This window comes from Lissotriton vulgaris, chromosome 6, assembly GCF_964263255.1.
Source record: "Lissotriton vulgaris chromosome 6, aLisVul1.2, whole genome shotgun sequence".
NCBI lineage: Eukaryota > Metazoa > Chordata > Amphibia > Caudata > Salamandridae > Lissotriton > Lissotriton vulgaris.
Genome location: NC_141694.1, coordinates 259,949,631 through 259,968,554, shown reverse-complemented (window position 1 = coordinate 259,968,554; position 18,924 = coordinate 259,949,631).

The following is an 18,924-nucleotide window of genomic DNA, read 5'->3' as shown; positions in this document are numbered from 1 at the left end:
CTATTAACATGACTAGAGAATCTGGATTTTATTAAAGACACGGAGGCTAAAATTATGCATTCATCTTTTAATGCAGTCACAAGCAGCCACACTACATCACAAAGTAAAACAGTTCTAGAATAGAACAATCAAGTAGTATAAAAGGCATTAGCACAAAATAGTCTGCCTCTTTTAAATGTGGAGAAGTAAGGAAAAGTTCCAAAGGGCTATGATCTTCTTGAAGTACCGGTAGAGGAGAACAAAGAGAAGCATGAAGAATTCAAGGAAGAGACGCAGAATCCATCCATTAAAGAATTGTCTGAAAAGGAAGGAACATGAAAGTATCGTTGAGTAGAACATATCAAATAGAAATCATACAGCAATATAATATAGGTCGTGGTGTAAAACAAATAGTCAGTGCAGGAATAAACCATTCAATAATAAATATTTAGTGAAAGAATAACCTGTTCAAGGGAAAGGACGGGTGGGAAAATGTTAGCCTCTGTGTCTTTAATGAAATGCAGATTCTCTACTCATTTTAATAGGAGAATCCAAATTTCATTAAGAGACCGGAGGCTATATTATGCATGTTGGTAGCTGTGAAGGACAACATCAGACATGTGCTATATTGGTTTACAATAATGTGGATGCATTAGACCAGTCTGCTGCTTTGAGAATATCATCCAACTTACCACCAGACCAGAACGATTTACTGGCCATAGCACCTCTGAGAGAATGAGCTTGAAATTTTGATACGTCATCGCCCGCTAGATTCATAGCAGATTTGACTTATCTGGCTATGGAGGTAGAGCTTATGGGTTTGAGCGGTTTGACAAAGGAAACAAACAGTTGATTGGTATCATGAGGACGAAGGTCTCTCATTCTTTTATCATATTCTTTCATACAATCTACAAAACAGAGTTTCTTACACAGGGCAAAGCGAGGATAAAAAATAGAATCTGACATAATTTTGGTTCTTCTAATAATTTCAAATTTAACACCAAACATATCATAAGATCCATTAGAAATATCAAGACATTTGATATCAGAAACTCTAAGGCATGAAATTAGATGCAAGAGAGTTGCAAGCTTAATAGAAAGACATTTACTATTAAGTAAAGAGTTATCAGGTCAACTGGAAAAAAGGTCTAAAATAGCATTAACGTCCCACATGGATTGGTATTTAGGTCTAGGGGGTCTCCTCAAACTGATACTTTTCATGACTCTACAAACAATAACACTTTCACCTACTGTCTTACCGTTGATAAGAGAGTGGCCAGCAGAAATTGCTGATCTATAACAATTAATAGATCTATAAGAAATGGCCCATATCAAATTGTTCAACAAGAAAATTAACTATGTGTACGAAACGAGCCTCCACGGAATCCAAGTACCAAAGAAACTATTTTCTCCAAATGTTGTTGTACCTATAGTGTGTTCCTGGGGCCCAAGATTCTCAGAGGAGAGTTGCAGCTGATGACGAAAGGCCAGACAATTCATTGGATTTCCTGACACTTTCCAGGCAATAAGGTTCAAAATCCCGGTATGAATTAGATGGTGATCTTCTCCTTCTGCCTATGAAACCAGACCCTTCGCCGCTGGAATTAATAAAGGGAGGCTGCAAGCTAACTCTAGAGTGGTGGGGAACCAGGCCTGAGACGGCCAAAATGGGGTTATCAGGATTAATGAACATTGGTCTTGCCTCCCCTTCTGTAGAACCCTTTGAATCGTGGCAAAAGGAGGGAATGCGTAACCCCAAAGGCCTGACCAGCATTGAAGAAAAGCAAAACAGATGGCCAGTTAGATTATTTAGAATGTAATGGTACCTCACTTAGAAAAAACAAATCCTAAGCGGGCACACTTTTCATTTAGTGATTTTTACTTATTCCATGATTTTTAAGAAAACATTTGCATATGTCCAAGACTTTTTATCAGTATGTTCTGTTACCAGAACTGGTGCCCCCATGAATTGAATGAATAGAGGCATACTTTTTTCCTTTTCAAGTATATGGTGTCTTTGTAAATATGTCTCATTTATATTGTTTGTAAAATGTGCGTTTCTAGTATCGTACGCCATGTCAATTTTGCTATTTGAGCATCCTTGATGTTTGGACATATGCAAATATTTTCTTAAAAATCATGGAATAAGTAAAAATCACTAAATAAAAAGTGTGCCCGCTTAGGATTTGTTTCGCTAAGTGAGGTACGATTACATTCTAAATAATCTAACTGGCCATTTGTTTTGCTGTTCTAAATTAGAGTGGTCTAGGCCAGCTAGCATACAGACCCAAGCCTTTTTTGGTTCCAGCATTGAAGAAAGGCGTTCACTGCAAGGGTGCCTGGATCTGGCATCCAACTGAAGTAGTTCTCTAACTGGCAAGTCAGTCTGCTGGCAAATAAATCCACATCTAGGGGACCCCAGAATCGATCCAGAGCAATGAAGACATTCATGTTGAGTTTCCAATCGCTGAAGTCTAAGAGAAATCTTGAGTTTCAATCTGCGGAAGCGTTTGACTTTCCTGGGAGATATTCCGCTTTTAGAGCAATCTTGTGCTCTAGGCAAAACATCCAGAGCCTCTTGGATACATTGTAGAGGTCTGCTGATTTGGTCCCACCTAGTCGGTTGATATAGGCAACTGCGGAGATGTTGTCCATTTTGAGGAAAACTGATCTCCCTTGAAGAGAATTTCTGAAGCTCATTAGAGCGTATAAACCTGCCATAAGTTCTAAATAATTTATGTGGTGAGAGCTCTTCGCTAGAGTCCATTAGCCACCAGTGTTCTGATTGAGAAGGCGAGCACCCCAACCATGAAGGCTCGCATCTGATCCTAAAACGAACTCTGGAGTTGACCCATACATTGCTTTGCCATTCCAGGCATTCAAATTCTCAAGCCACCAAGACAGTTCCGACCAGTAGTCCTGATGTAGGGTTACGTGATCCCCGTACCAGAGGCCAGATCTCAGAGCTTTTGCTTTTATCCTTTGAAGATCTCGGTAATTCTGAGTCCCTGGGAAGATGGCTTGAATAGAAGACTAAAGGAGGCCCAATAGTCTGGCTAACTCCCTTAGAGTTAAGGAATCTTGTTTCAGAACAAACCTGATCTCTTTGCGAATTTTGGATATTTTCTTTGGTGGCAGTAATAGAAGGCAGTTTGAGGTGTTTACGGTAAAACCGAGAAACTCCAGGGATCTGGAGGGCGTAAGCATACATTTCTCTCGGTTGATATTAAAGCCTAGGCTCTCTATGAGATTCTTTGCAACCTTCAGGTCTTGCAGGATCTGTGAATGATGCTTGGACATGATGAGCACGTCGTCCAAATATATTACTAAGCAAATTCCTCTTTCCCTCAGGAGGGAGGCAATAGTTCTCATAATTTTGTGAAACACCAGGGGGCAGAAGAAAGACCGAAAGGTGGAGCTTGAAATTAAAAGAGATGGTTGTTCCAAATGAATTGAAGGAAAGGTTGGTGTTCTTTGGCCATTGGAATGGTAAAGTAAGCATCTTTTAAATCTAGTTTGACTAACCAGTCTGCTTCTAGAAGCAGGTCTCTCAGAAGGTGAATACCTTCCATTTTGAAATGTGTGTAGACAAAATATTTAAGTAATTCCAGTAGATTTATGATGGGTATCCAACCTTTCTCTTTTTTTAACAAGAAAGAGTGTGCTTACAAACCTCTTTAAACTCCAAGGAACTTCTAATATTGCCCCTTTTTGGAGCATGGAGGCTATTCCTCTTCTACAATTTCTTGTTGATCCTTTGATAGGGTTAGCACTCTCTGGAGAGACGTTTGTGTAGGGGGATGGACAAAATCTATCTTGAAATCTCTGACAGTTTCCAAAACCCAGGGATCTTGAGTTGATGTTTCCCCCTACCTTTGGAGGAGAAGAAGAAGGAGGAAGTAGAGTGCTTACTTTGAAGGTTGGTGCTGTTTGGTAGTCCGCAGGATCTGAATCCTCTGTTCTGAGAACCTCTCCCTATCTGTGGGTAGAATTGAGGGTTGGATGGGAAGAAGCCTCTACCAGAACATCTGAATCTTATGAAGGGACTTTGGCTGGCTCGGCCGAAAGAAAGGCCCCTTCTTCCAGCCCTTCCAAAAAGGTTAGGATTAAAAACACGCCTCATATTAAATTGTGCTTTGTCGAGGGTGGTAAGGGTATATATGTATTTGCCAATAGATTTAATCATATCCTCACCAAAGAGGAGGCCCCTGAGATTTTGGGAGGGTTCCTTTTTGGCCATGTCACCCAGTTTCGGGTTAATTTTAGTAAGAATAACTCTCCTTCTCTCAGCCTTAAGGCTTGCATTTGCATTGCCAAGGAGTACCATGGCCCTCTGGCTCCAACCTCTGACGATGTCAGTGTTAAGAGGAGTGTCATTGATATGGCTCTCTTCAGACATATCAAAATTCAGGCCAGGGGCCCCAGGACATCAAGAAGATGATCTTCCTTAAGAGGATAACATTCTTAGAGGAGGACGGGATTTCTTCCTCAGTAGGTTGACTGTTAAATTCAAGATCCTCATCATCTAAGTCGAGGACAAATTCATCACAAAAATTAGGGGACCTATCCTCATCCTCCGCATCAATGTCATTATTGTTATGAGCACTTCGATAGTTTGTGCTGCTTTGGACACCCATATGAGTAATGCCGCTAGGTAGAGACACCAGAATAGTTTGTGCTGCTTTGGACACCCAATGTATTCGAAGTGCGAGGACCTCCCATAAGGTTTGAGGTACTAGGGCCTCCCAAATTAATTGAGGTGCTAGGACCTCCCATAGTTCTTAGGGAATGAGGCTCAATGTTCTTAGATTTCTTAACTCTTTTCCCCTTATTAGTAGGCGTATCGTTATGGCAATTAGATCCTTCAGTAAAGTCATTCTGTTCAGAAGGTCGGGGCTTCATACCCTTTTCATCAGAGGCACTGTCAGGTGGCATATTCACAGATAAGATGATTTCACACTGTTTGTTTATAAGAGTTTCTATCATTCTTTTGTGGAGCAAATCCTTTATTTGTCTCATTCGGAGATTGGTCAACAGCTGATGGGCATATGGGCACTTGTCCCTAATGTTGGACATCAGGTCCTTGTTTGAAGACATTTTTTGCTCACCCTTTACATTCACCTTAGATCTATTTGGATATTATATCCCATCATTAGTGAGCTTGAGGCCATGGGATGTAGGGGACATCAGTGACCCGCTATATAACAGACATTTCCAGCCTTTATCGATTCAGGCAAATAGGGGAATTATATCCTACAATCTACCCTATATGCACCACACGGAGAGTAAGGGAGGAGGATATCATGTATACCTAGGATGTTGTTGATAGTTTGAACTTTAGAGAATCATGTGTCTCCATTTAGTGTTTATACACAGAGGATGCACACTTTCATATATAAGAAACCCTGTATTATAATGTGGCCAATGCAGAGAAAAGTTGAGACTTGTGTCTGGCAACAACATACATATGGTTATTATACATGAATTTTCATGATAATTGTGAATTGTAGTGATGCATGATCTTATATTTCTTTCATTATTTTACTTTCTTTCTTTCTTTAAATTTGCATAGAATAGTATTATTTAATTTATGTTGCAAGACACCCTAAGCGAGATTGATCTGTTTTCATTGTCACAGATGGCCGGCATGTTAGACATAGAATAAGAAGAAGAAAAAACAGTCCTTTGTTTATGTTGAGACTCTTATGAAGAGCACTCGCACAGTGATGACTTTACATGTGATCATGGATGCGGGATAGGCACAGTGTAGCAGAGTAATCTTGAGAACTGATTCAACTTTTGTGTGTCCTGAGAGTACGCTATTCCCGTTTGGGCTAGTCTGTGTGAACCTGTTCTACAGATGTGCTTCACAGGTGTACGCACCACTTTCCTTGGGTCCGTAGGTCCATAAGAAGCAATGATATGTGAAGCAGAATGTTTTAAATTATGTAATAATATAACAAATTATATATATATATTCCTATATCATTTGCCACAAATTAATCTCTTTTTAAAATGTGTTACTGTGAACAATTGTTGCTAGCTAAATAAAAAATACACACCTATAATAAGACCTCCCATACAAGTCGTATAGGCTATATTTTGGTTGACTTGAGATTATGGACAATAGTCATTGATATGGCAGTGTTAGAAACAATTGATAGCAACGATAATCCCTTATCTGCACCCTTTAAGGCCTTTTGTGAGTCTATTCATGAAGACTCTTATTCTCATATTAACCGTCTCTTACGAGGGAGACTGTTTTGACAGTAGACAAAAAACATCTGAAATGGCCCCAGATTGACGCACATCCAGAAATATTGACCGCGATCCAAGAAGCTCTTAATTCAGTACTCGTGAAGATAGCGGAAGGTCACCTTAGGGCATCTGACCCATGGGGCATTTTTTAAAAAGGTCCTTTTTTAATATTTTGAAAATAACATCCAGATAGACCAAAAGTAAGCAGGAGTTATGGTATAACAAAGATCATCGAGCAGCAAGTTGCTTATTAGTCAAGGCCATACAACCCAAAGACATGGCCAGTATACCAGCTTAAAGGAACACATAGAAAAAGGCTATTATGAAGGCCAAAAAGACAGGTGGAGGGCCCTTTTGGACACGTGCTCTAATAGCAACTCATCTAAATTCCCAGGCATTGATTGCACAGGATCACACCAGAGCTCAGAATTTGGCTACAAATGTGCCCGCTTCTGACTGAGTGAGACATTATGGCAAACAATACTCTGGCAACCCTGTTGACTCCATAGTATCAACAGATTTTTCAGCTCCCCAGATTAACATCAGCCCAATGTAGTGTTTGAACTTTCAGATATCTTACATTCCTTGAGTGTGGTTTCACATGGGCGAGCGGCTGGTCCTGTTAGCATTCCAGGAGATATTTTTCTAGCCAACATTGAACCTTGGTCTCATGACATCTTAGCCTTGGCCAATGCAATTGCAGTGAGGTCTTCCATTTGTGGCTCATGGGAATGTGCTATAGTTTTACCTGGATGTATGACGTTACAACGCATACTTTTACCACGCATACCTTTACAACGCGGTTTTTACAACGCATACCATTACAACGCATAGCGCTTTGGGTTGCTGGATAGTGAATAGTTTAATTTACTATTCCAACTTCAGTCCCCGTGGACACTAGGGAAGGTGTTGGATAGTAAATTAAACTTATTCCCTATCCTAGAGCGCCCCCCAGCGCAATGCGTTGTAATGGTTTGCATTGTAATGACTGCGTTGTAATGGTAGTGCGTGGTAAAAGATTCGTTGTAAAGGTTGCATACCGTTTTACCTACACAATAAGTTGACCAATCACTACCTTCTAACTGGAGGCCAATAAGCTTTATTGATTGCATCCAGAAAATCTTTGGACGTTGCCGCTACTATAAAATAAAAAATTGGACAGAGGAGAATAATATTCTCAGCCCATTCCAAGCAGACTTTCGACAAAGGATTGCAATATTAATCTATTGGAGAACAGTTTTTATTAGCAGAGGCAGCCTTTATGTCGCCTTTATCGACTTAAAATCTACATTTGATTTGATGCCAAGGTCCAAAATCTGGAGGGTACTAGCAGACCTAGGAATGCCCCTGACATTTTATTGCTTGTAGTTCATTTGCATAAAGATAATCATGCACTCATACGATGGGGAGGGGAATAGACCCAGTTGACGGAAAGGATACCAGTCTCTAAAGGTGTTCACTGGGGTTGTGTCTTGGCCCCCACCCTGTTTTCTTTATTTATTAATGATATCATCCCCTTTTTGCTTCAAGTAGAAGCAGATGCTCCATCTTTGTCTGGCCTTAAGGCACATATCTTTTTATTTGTGGATGATACCTTGTTGATTTCCAAGAGCCCATTAGGACCAGAGAAACTTCTCATTTACTTAATGAGTTCTGTGAGGATCGTGGCTTGGAAATCAGCACATCCAAATCCGAGGTGATGTTCTTCAACCAGTATATATCTTTTAAGGGCAACCCAATCTTAGGAGGAGTTTCCTAGAAAAGGTAGATTCCTTTGCATCACATACATTCACAGAGGATATATCCTGGCACCTACAAATTGACAAGGCCACTATGAAGCTTGAGCAGATCTCAGGAGTAATACTTAAGGAGTCTTCAACATCATATACTAAACCCATCTCTCCTGCATTAAAGATCTATGAGGCCAAGGGTTTGGGGTCAGGCCTGTATGGTGCTGAAATGTGGGGGTTCTCAAAAGACAATGATATCACAAGAACAGAGAGTTAATTCCTTAGGAATCTCATATTGCTTCCAGTTAGTACCCTGCTGTATCCCTTATTTACTTACCTAGGTGTCTCTTAGGTATTCCGCGGCCTGTGTTTTATTTGAGATGCATGTTGAATACTCCTGAACTTGTCCACTATGTCGATTGCCTAATGGGTGTTATGAAGGCTGACCAATTCAATAAAATCCCTTGGCTTAAAAAAATGAAGTTAGCACTGTATTTGCTAGGGCTCCATGAGCTCTGGGAACATCCAGATACATCTGTTTTTCCCAAAAAAAACTGTGATTAAAAAGTAATGCTGGTCACATGTGATGGCCGAAGATTCTCGGAAGGCTGTCACTGGTAAGTTAATTAGTGACTTAATGGATTTTAAGCCTATTCAAGGGTTGGGGCTACTCTAGGATATAGTGTCAGTTCCATAGAAAGCATTACTTTCAGTTTCATAAAGGCATTTTACCCCTTAGAGAGTTTACAACAGGTTGGGCTGGGAAAAGAGGCACCTCTTGCCCTATTTGTGATCCAAGTGAAAGTGTTTCTCTTGTTTTGTGTGCATGTCCAGGTTTTTTATTTCCTCAGCATACCTGGATTGTATCAACCTGTAGGCCAATATGTGAATAGAATTACCAGGAAGCCCTGGGCATCTTTAGATCAGATTCTCGTCCAGTAATGCCCATTTCTGTGAAGCCCTTTCCTGTCCTCTGATATGACATGCATGATCTAAGTGCATTTAATTTGGTTTGTTTGATTTCTGCCAATACTATTTTGTTCTAATGATACCTTTCCATTTTATAACCAATTATGAATATATTTGTATATATATATCTTATCTATCAACTGATGTATTTTTATATAATCGCTTTTAAGATGCATTTTTAATTATGTTGTATATTGTATTTATCTATATGGATTTTACTTTTATTTCCCCAGAGGCGGAAATATATATATATATCTATATAAATATAGATATATACAGATATATATATATATATATATATATATATATATATATTACCTACTGGCAGTCGTCAGTAGGTAGTTATAGTTAGGATTGTTTTCTATAGGAAATCTGCAACATTCTATTGGGAATAACTTTGGCGCCGGTTGAGGAATCTGCCTGTAATTTTCCTTAAATTTGCCTCGCTGTGCTCCGCTCCTTCCCTGAAAGTTTAGGGGGGATTCGTCAAGCGGGGGCTGAGATAAAAGGGGGTTCCCAAAACGTGTTTTCCCATGTTAATTTCCATAGGGCAGTTGGACTCACTTTTAGCCCGAACGGCTGAATGGATTTCCACAAAACTTGGCAAAATTGTAGGGACGGGTAGCCCGATGTGCCTTTGCTATGTCTCAAGATATGTGCTCCAGTGGATTTTGAGTAATTTAGGATCAAAAAAATATATATATATGGGCGGAGCCTAACCACAAATCTGATCTGATTGGCTGTCACCACTTCATCCAAGAAGTGTTGGCAGCCATCTTGGGACCAATATACATGATAGCACCTCATTAAAAAGCATTGTAGTTAATAGAGGGTTTTAGGACTTTAGTTACATTATAAATCATTTGTTGATGGTACCATACTCATTTTAGGCATTGTGGTGTGTTCTAAAGTGATTTTACCATGTGAAAAAGCTTTCTGCTGTGATATCATGAATCATGTTTGAAAGAAAACTAATATCTCATGATTTTTCCACAGTGGTTTGGAAGGGGATCTATAAGCTAAACTGAAAGCATATTTTCTGTAAATTCACATTATCTTTCTCAGTCATGTGAGAATGAAGTCTGACATTCTCAGTAAAACATGTACATCCAAAAAGGACAGAGACTGTCAGTTGATTCCTTTGTGTTCTACTGCAGCCTCCTAGAGTGTTCTAAAGAACAACTAGAGCGCTAACAGTCCTACTTATTACAAAGGTATAGCACACTTGAAAAAAGCTATGTGGGTGGATGCACAGCTATTTTTATTCAGTATTCGTTGTTTTTTGGGTTCTCCGCAGGTGGCGTTATAGCCCCTAGAAACGCCCTATGAAAACAAGTGAAAGTGGTACCAGTGGATCACTAGGACCATCCCTGGGGGAACTCCGTTTTTTCTCTTAGTGAAAGAAGAGAATTCCACACAAATTTTCTCCATGGTGTAAGTACAACTGGTTTATTCTTGTTGTTATCTTTCAACAAAGTTCATATCAAAGTAATCAATATTGCTCAATTAATAAGGCATCATTATTTTGTCATGATATCCAATGCATTTCGGGCCATTATTTAGCCCTTCATCAGGGAAAAACACTGTAAAGGAACAGAATAATAAATCATAAATCATAAATCATAATGTCTCATGTTATCGCGTAATGATATCATTTACATTGATCTTAATAGTGCAACTATCTTAGCGTGTACTGGCTCACAACATTGGTATTACTATTTGGAAGATATAGTCAGCTTTCAATATAACATTAATAAAGGATTGCCTAGACTATGAAAAAACGCTCATAGAGTGCAACTTACATGTCTGCCTTTGATCGTGGTTATCTGTGGGCTGTTGGTAAAGATAGGGAAAGTGTCAGTGGTGATCGCTCAGGTTTTTAGTTTTGTATCGGTCGGGATTCGGTATTAAACTAACCTGTTTGCGGATGTTGGTATTTCTCGCTCACAGCATCAAACGCTCCTCATCGTGTGTGGACGCCGCTTACTGAAGCTTTCGCCATTATTTGTGTTCGATCGGTGTTGGTCGCGGTTACGTGGTATGTAACCACTGTAGAAAGACTAAGTTGTCGGTCTTCGCTCAGAATAAGATTTTAGTATTCATTCTACGAGTCGAAGCGACTGGCTTATAGTTCTATTGTCGCAATAAATATGGTGAGAAGCAAAAAATAAGCAAAAAATAAAAAATAAAAATTATATACGATGTGATGGAAAAATGTTTATGGCTAAGAGGGTCAATTCGAACCCCAAGTTGGGAGTAATACGATAGATAGGTTGTGTGTGTCTTAGTGTGGTGAGCCGTGGAGTCAATGAGTGTTGAGATGACGAGGTTATATAATTACAGAACACAAGTTGAAATCATGCTGAAATCATCAGGACTTTTAAATAATCACAGTCATACCAAGTAGCATCAAGATAGCAAGTTCATAGGTAACACGAAACTCAATTCTGTCATTGAGACCGTTCGGTCTCTGGGTGCAAAGTTTATAAATCCAAAAGTTCTCTCTTTGAAGGAGATGCTTGGTGTTGTCTCTTCCCTCCATTTTTTTCACATTTTCCAGAACCAGATATTTTAGTTGGGCGATGTTATGTTTTTCTTCAACAAAGTGTAATGCTAGCATTGATTTAGTGTTTTTCAGTCGAATGCTAGATTTGTGTTCCGTTTATTCTTACTTTGATGCGACGTTCCGTCTTTCCTATATACAATTTGCCACATGGGCATTTGATCCCATATGTTGTCGCAGGTAGCATTTACTTTTAGTTTTATTTGGTTTCCTTGCATTGGGTGATTGATGGTGTTGCCTTTGAGGACATTATTGCAGTGCCCACAGTTCAAGCACGGTCTGGTGCCTTTATGCGCTTCTATAGTCTCAGTTCTCTGTTGGATCATTTCTCCTAGATTCATGGTTCTCGTGTAGGCGAATAGGGGTGGATCCTTAAAACAATCATTGAAATCTGGTTCCAAGATGAGCACACTCCAGTGTTTAAGTATGGTTCTTTTGAATTGTACACTTGCTGTTGAGAATTTGGAGATATTAAGATCAATGTACATGATATCATGATGCGATAACATGAGACATTATGACTTATGATTTATGATTTATTCTGTTCCTTTACAGTGTTTTTCCCTGATGAAGGGCTAAATAATGGTCCGAAATGCATTGGATATCATGACAAAATAATGATGCCTTATTAATTGAGCAATATTGATTACTTCGATATGAACTTTGTTGAAAAATAACAAGAATAAACCAGTTGTACTTACACCACGGAGAAAATTTGTGTGGAATTCTCTAATTTCACTAAGAGAAAAAACGGAGTGATGTCACTGACCATGTCATGAGTGATGTAATATGTGAAGTCATCAGCAGTGCATTGCAGGCGCGCAAGTTATAGTGAGTCCAACTAACTATAACATGGGAATTTCAATGGTTTTATGTCAGTAAAATTTCCAGCTAACTATAACTGGTGTCAAACCTATGGTTTTTTCAGTGAATATATATATTCCCTGAAAAAACATAGTTACAGGTAGCTGGTCATTTTGCTCATACAAAACCTTTGAAATACCCCCGTTATAGTTAGTTCAGTTAACTATAACTCGCGTGCCTGCAATGCACTGCTGATGACGTCACATATTACATCACTCATGACATGGTCAGTGACATCACTGATGACATCTCAAATGACATCACTCATGACATCACTGATGACATCATCCAGTGGATGTGTGTCTTTCTGAAAAATAAATATTTTTTAAATATGTATATCTAATGGTCGATGGAAGAATAAATGGGTAAGTAAGGGGGTCATTAGGATGGCGGGCGGACTTTGCCCGCATGCCATCCTCGTGGTAATAGGGACCACCCGCCATAAGAGCGGGGGTCCCGTGGGGGATATTAGGATGTGCCCGCCACAGTGGCGGGCACATCCTGCATGTTAAGCATTGTGGCGGGTGGTGCCCTACCTCAGGTAGGGTTTAGAATGATTACCACCATCTCGAAAGATGCCACAAGACTCAGACAGATATTCAGGAAACATTGGGGCCTGCTACAGATGGACCCTATCATTGGAATGGATATTCCAAGGAGACCCCTCCTAACGTTCCGTAAAGCCAGGTCACTCAGAGACAGCCTCATATGTAGTTATAAGAAAAAAGAACAGAAAGGATTTGTTAAGGAAGTTAGAGGTTTTCACCCCTGTAAAAAATGCAAAGCCTGTGTGAGAAGCAAGAAAGTAGCTAACTACAAGATACCAGGAGTAGAGAAACCGAAATGGATAAATACATTTCTAACTTGTACCACTCCCTACACGGTGTATTGCTTGCAATGCCTGTGTGGGTTGAAAAACGTAGGAAGCCCCATTCACCAGGTCAAGATAAGAGTACTGGAGCATGCCAGGGCCATAGCAAATGGCGATATGACATATCCAGTGACTAGGCAGCTGTGAAAAGGATGTGAAACTGGTGGAATTTGAATTGTGATTGTTGCCAATGAACAGACATTAATGATGAAATACAGTTGATGGTGGTATAGGACACTGATTACGGGCAGTATTTGGCCATTGAGGGATAGAGTCATAAGGAGAGAGACAGCTCGACAGGATATATGCCCATCTACGGGCTTTATGATGATAATTGAGGATGACTAATACCTCGATAGCCCATCCATGGGCGGGATTGTAATCATGCTAGTTTGGTGAATATGGCAATAAGGTGTACAATGTGAGGAATTGTGTCCCTAATATAAATAAGATGCCATTTACGAATGTATCAGAATGAGAAATGCATGTCGACTCATAATATCTCCATGTCTAATGTAAACAGACTGATTGCATGTTCCATGATGGCAACCATGAATTGGTGATGTGGTCCGTTTACAGTGTCAATGAAATGTAAACATAAAAAATGGCCGTTTCGGCACCGCCATGTTACCATCGACGAAGGCGAATGCCGAAACGCGTCTGGACACCGTGAGCTCAGCAATAAATCTTTTGAGCTCGCCACCCTGAGTGCTAGTCTTCTTTGCGGGGAACAGCTCAGGAATTTCGGAGCGAAAATATTGCGGAGGGCACCATCGGCTGAGGAGCACCCGACGAGAGTGCAAGGACTAGGTGCAGTTTGGAGCAGACATATATATATATATATATATATATATATAAATATATATATATATATATATATATATATGGGTCAGTTTCTGCTGACAAAGGTTTGGACTACAGAAAAATCACGGACCACCACGCAGCTCTTCGAGTGTCACAGATGAAGTTTATTATCCATCCACAGGTTAAGGGAGGCACGACGCGTTTCATAACCAAAAACGCCCAGAAGCTTGAGGCCGCACAGCACTGCAGGTGAGTAACAACTCTATTTAAACCAAGCAGGCAGCTTCACATCCCTTTGAAGTCCATGGCCTGGTGCGTTTCGATGCCGCTCTGTGCATCTCCTCAGAAGCCGTGTCAGCGGAGGTGATTAGTGGCTACCACATCTCCCCTTTAATCAGCAGGCTGCAGCATAGACCAGTGCAGAGTACAAAGGGTGAAATCCAGAACGTCGAGTGGGCGCTTCAATTGTGTTACGCAACTTGCATATGGATCTGTAGTGGCCCGCTCATGGCCATGAAGTTGCCCCCCTGCTGACGGTGCAGGTCCGGTGTTTGAAGACGATAACACCAATATGGAACGACGTTACCCGATCAACAGGCACAAAAAGAGCAGTGTAGGCAGTGCAGCAAGATGCACGCAACCCGAAGGAATTTTGTTGTAGGAAGATGCCGCAACAGCTACAACCACAAGGGTTTTACTTACCTGAGCATACAAGAACCAAGATGCCAAGCGGCGCACACGCCCGAATGGGCGGGACTTTTAACATTGAAAAAGAGCACGAGATGCAAAGTAGCTGTTACGCCCTCCCGCTGCCTGCCATTGAAGAAGGGATAAACATTTCCAGAAACGCGTCAGCAATAGGCACAAATACATTTTGCTTGTACTCTGCACTGGTCTATGCTGCAGCCTGCTGATTAAAAGAGTGAAATCTAGAACGTCGAGATCTTGGGAAGAAGATAAGTCTAGTAGCAAAACTAGAGGAAGAACTGATAAGAAATATAGGAGAGAAAGAGGATGTGACAAAAGTAACGCAAAAATCTGCAATGGCTAAATCAGCAGTGGGTGAAGTATATGCCGCAAAATCAGCTGGTAAATACCTAGCGACAAGGGAAGAGCAACATGAATTTAGCGAACAGGTAGGACGAATCCTAGCGATTAGAACTCGACAGGCGGCTACTTAGGGGCAGATAACAGAAATGACTACGGAGACAGGGGCAATAGTAAAAACACCAAAGGAAATTTGATCTGTATTCCAGAATTTTTATAAGAAATGATATAGTCAGGATGACGGGGAAGCAGACACAGCGGAAATTGAGGAATATTTAGAGCCTGCCTCACTAGATAAGCTAACAAAGGAGGATAACAACTCCCTGGAGATTAACTTTACCTTAGAAGAAGTACAAAGAGCTTTTAATGATCTCCCGTCAGGGAAAGCAGTTGGACCTGATTCAATACCTCTAGAGTTTTATAAGAAGTTCTTTCTGACTTTAGAAGCAGATATTTATAAACTTATGGTTCTCATACAAAATGGTGCCGCCCCTCCAGAGTCTTGGGGAGAAGCCTCAATGGTGGTGTTTCTAAAAAAGAATAAAAGCTCTACGGATCCTGGGTCATATAGACGAATCAGTTTAATGAATAGTGATACTAAAGCCTATTCTAAAATTTTGGCAAACAGATTGAGTTTGGTAATTGGGAAGATAGTCTCACCCTGGCAGCACGGGTTCATACCGGGGAGGGGTACTGCCGATCATATTAGAAGGGTGTTTGCGCTGCTGGACGGTACGAATGCCTCACGAGACCCTATGTCTTTAATATTGTGGGACGCTGAAAAGGCTTTCAATAGGGTCTCGTGGGGTTTTCTGTGGGCAACAATGAACAAATGTAATTTGGGGAAAATATGTATAGGAGCATTAAAGGCCCTTTATAAAAATCCGAACATCAGATTGAGAGTGGGGGGAGAGTTGAGTGAGGCAATAAAAATCAAACGTGGGACTAGGCAAGGATGTCCCTGCTCCCCTCTACTCTTTGCTTGCTATATTGATTCAATTATTAGATATATAGAAAAAAATAAAAATATCAGCCCAATTGTATTGAATGGATATGAAACCAAAATATTGGGATACGCAGATGATTTAGCAATCACATCACCAACATCAATAATAGCAATTAGGGAAATTGAGAATGAGGCGAAAAAATATGGCCTGCTGTCAGGGTACAAATTGAACCAAGGAAAAACACAAATAGTCGTAAATCAATTTGTTACTATTCATGATGCGAGCGTTATAGAATCTGCAGTTTATTTGGGCGTTAGTATAACATCCGATTTATCTAAGGTTGTGGAGGAAAATTTGACCCCAATAATCAAAAAGGCAAAACTAGACTTAGATAGGATGGACAATTTACACTTAACAGTTATAGGCCGCTGTAATGTTATAAAGATGCAGTTTCTGCCTAAGATTTTATATTTATTCCGTATGATTCCTTTATTATTCACTAATAAGTGGTTTAAGGAAATAGAGGGGATTTGTAATCGCTTCATATGAGCCAAGGGCAGAACCCGAAGATCCATAAAAATGCTGGCACTATCTAAAGAACGGGGGGCCTTGCAGTACCTGACTTTAAGACATATTATTTTGATTCAGTTCTTCAGTATTGCAAAGGACTCCTCGGTGGGAATATGAAAGACATATGGAGGGGTAATGCTGGCATTCTGGATATATATGATCTGCTGGTTTTGGACTCTAATAAGGGACTTCTTACATCCAAGGAGCTAAACTACTATAAAAGAACAAAGTTCAAGGTGATGGGTGCGGTTATTTCAGTTTGGTCAATTATCCGGAAGAAAATTAAATTAGGGAGAATGAACTTCTATACCCCTTTATATAAGAATAAACTTCTCCCAGATGTATTTCATGATCATGTGATGAGGCGGTGGGATAATCTCGGGGTCGGAACAATTGGAGACATTATAGATAAATCGGGGTTAATAACATTTGAAAGGGCGCAACAGCTATACAATTTGAATCGAAGAGATTTCTTTAAATACTTACAGATAAGATCAGTCCTGCAGAGAAAGCAAGCAGGTAACTGTAAGTTTACTAGGGTAGACTTGATGGAACTTGTTCAAGATGAGGAGGGATGTTCAATCTCTCAACTTCATGGTGCATTATGCCTGTATAACGAGGATGATAGAGGAAAGGTATTTGATAAATGGAGAACTAAATTAAATCTAGTCGGGAATGAGGGTGAAAAATCGCTTAGGTTAGGAAGCACTATCTTAAAGGTTGCAAATCTGCAGGCATATTACTACAAGACTTTATATGAACTATATTATACACCGCATAGAATAGCCCACTGGGGGGAACGAGTGGGATCCTCTGCCCAAGATGTCAGAGTATGGAGGCAGACACGATACACATGTTTGCGGCTTTTCCTAAACTAGATCCCTTTAAACACGCTATGGAAGAATTCTTTAAAGAGGAATTGGAGATTTCTATTAAATTAACTAATGAGATTATGGTCCTGGGGTGGCAAAGGAGGGGCAGGATGTACCCCATCAAGAATTTTTATTTATTGCAATGACACTGAGCCGGCTTTGTATTGCACCGGTATTGAAAGACTCTAATCCTCCTTCGTTTCAACAATGGCTATCAAAAGTATTAGCTATCTATACTCTAGAGAAAGCTTTATATGAAAAAAAAGGCTTGAATGCAAAACAGCTTGGGAAATGGATATGGGCCCCAGTTGAAAAATGGAAACTTAAATTAGACGGGTATTAAAAAGGGGATAGACTCATGCTCATGTTGACAGGATTAAAATTGGCGGCGTTAAAATTGCTCAGATCTTTCAACTCTTCTCTCTTGGAAACTGTATTCAAATTATGTTTTGCATCTCGGTTGTTACTTCAAGTGACTAAGCTTTAATTGAATTCTTTCTGTTGTATTAGATATATATGTCAAAGTAATTAATTGTTTATACTTTGTTTTTTCTGATGATGAATAATAAAAATATTTAAAAAAAAGAAAAGAAAAAGAGCACGAGATGCAAAGTAGCTGTTACGCCCTCCCACTGCCTGCCATTGAAGAAGGATAAACATTTCCAGAAACGCGTCGGCAATAGGCACAAATAAATTCTGCTTGTACTCTGCACTGGTCTATGCTGCAGCCTGCTGATTAAAAGAGTGAAATCCAGAACGTCGAGTGGACGCTTCAATTGTGTTGAGCAACTTGCATATGGATCTGTAGTGGCCCGCTCACGGCCACGAAGTTGCCCCCCTGCTGACGGTGCAGGTCCGGTGTTTGAAGACGATAACACCAATATGGAACGACGATACCTGATCAACAGGCACAAAAAGAGCAGTGTAGGCAGTGCAACAAGATGCACGCAACCCAAAGGAATTTTATTGTAGGAAGATGCCGCAACAGCTACAACCACAAGGGTTTTACTTACCTGAGTATACAAGAACCAAGATGCCAAGCGGCGCACATGCCCGAATAGGCGGGACTTTTAACATTGAAAAAGAGCACGAGATGCAAAGTAGCTGTTACTCCCTCCCACTGCCTGCCATTGAAGAAGGGATAAACATTTCCAGAATGCGTCGGCAATAGGCACAAAGACATTTTGCTTGTACTCTGCACTGGTCTATGCTGCAGCCTGCTGATTAAAAGGCTGAAATCCAGAACGTCAAGTGGGCGCTTCAATTGTGTTGAGCAACTTGCATATGGATATATATATATATATATATATATATATATATATATATATATATATATATATATATATATATATATACATATATATATATATAATATGTTAGTTGCTCATTTCTTGCAAATCCACTTCATGGGAATATGAATGAGAGTAGACCCAGATTCTGTGCAAATGAA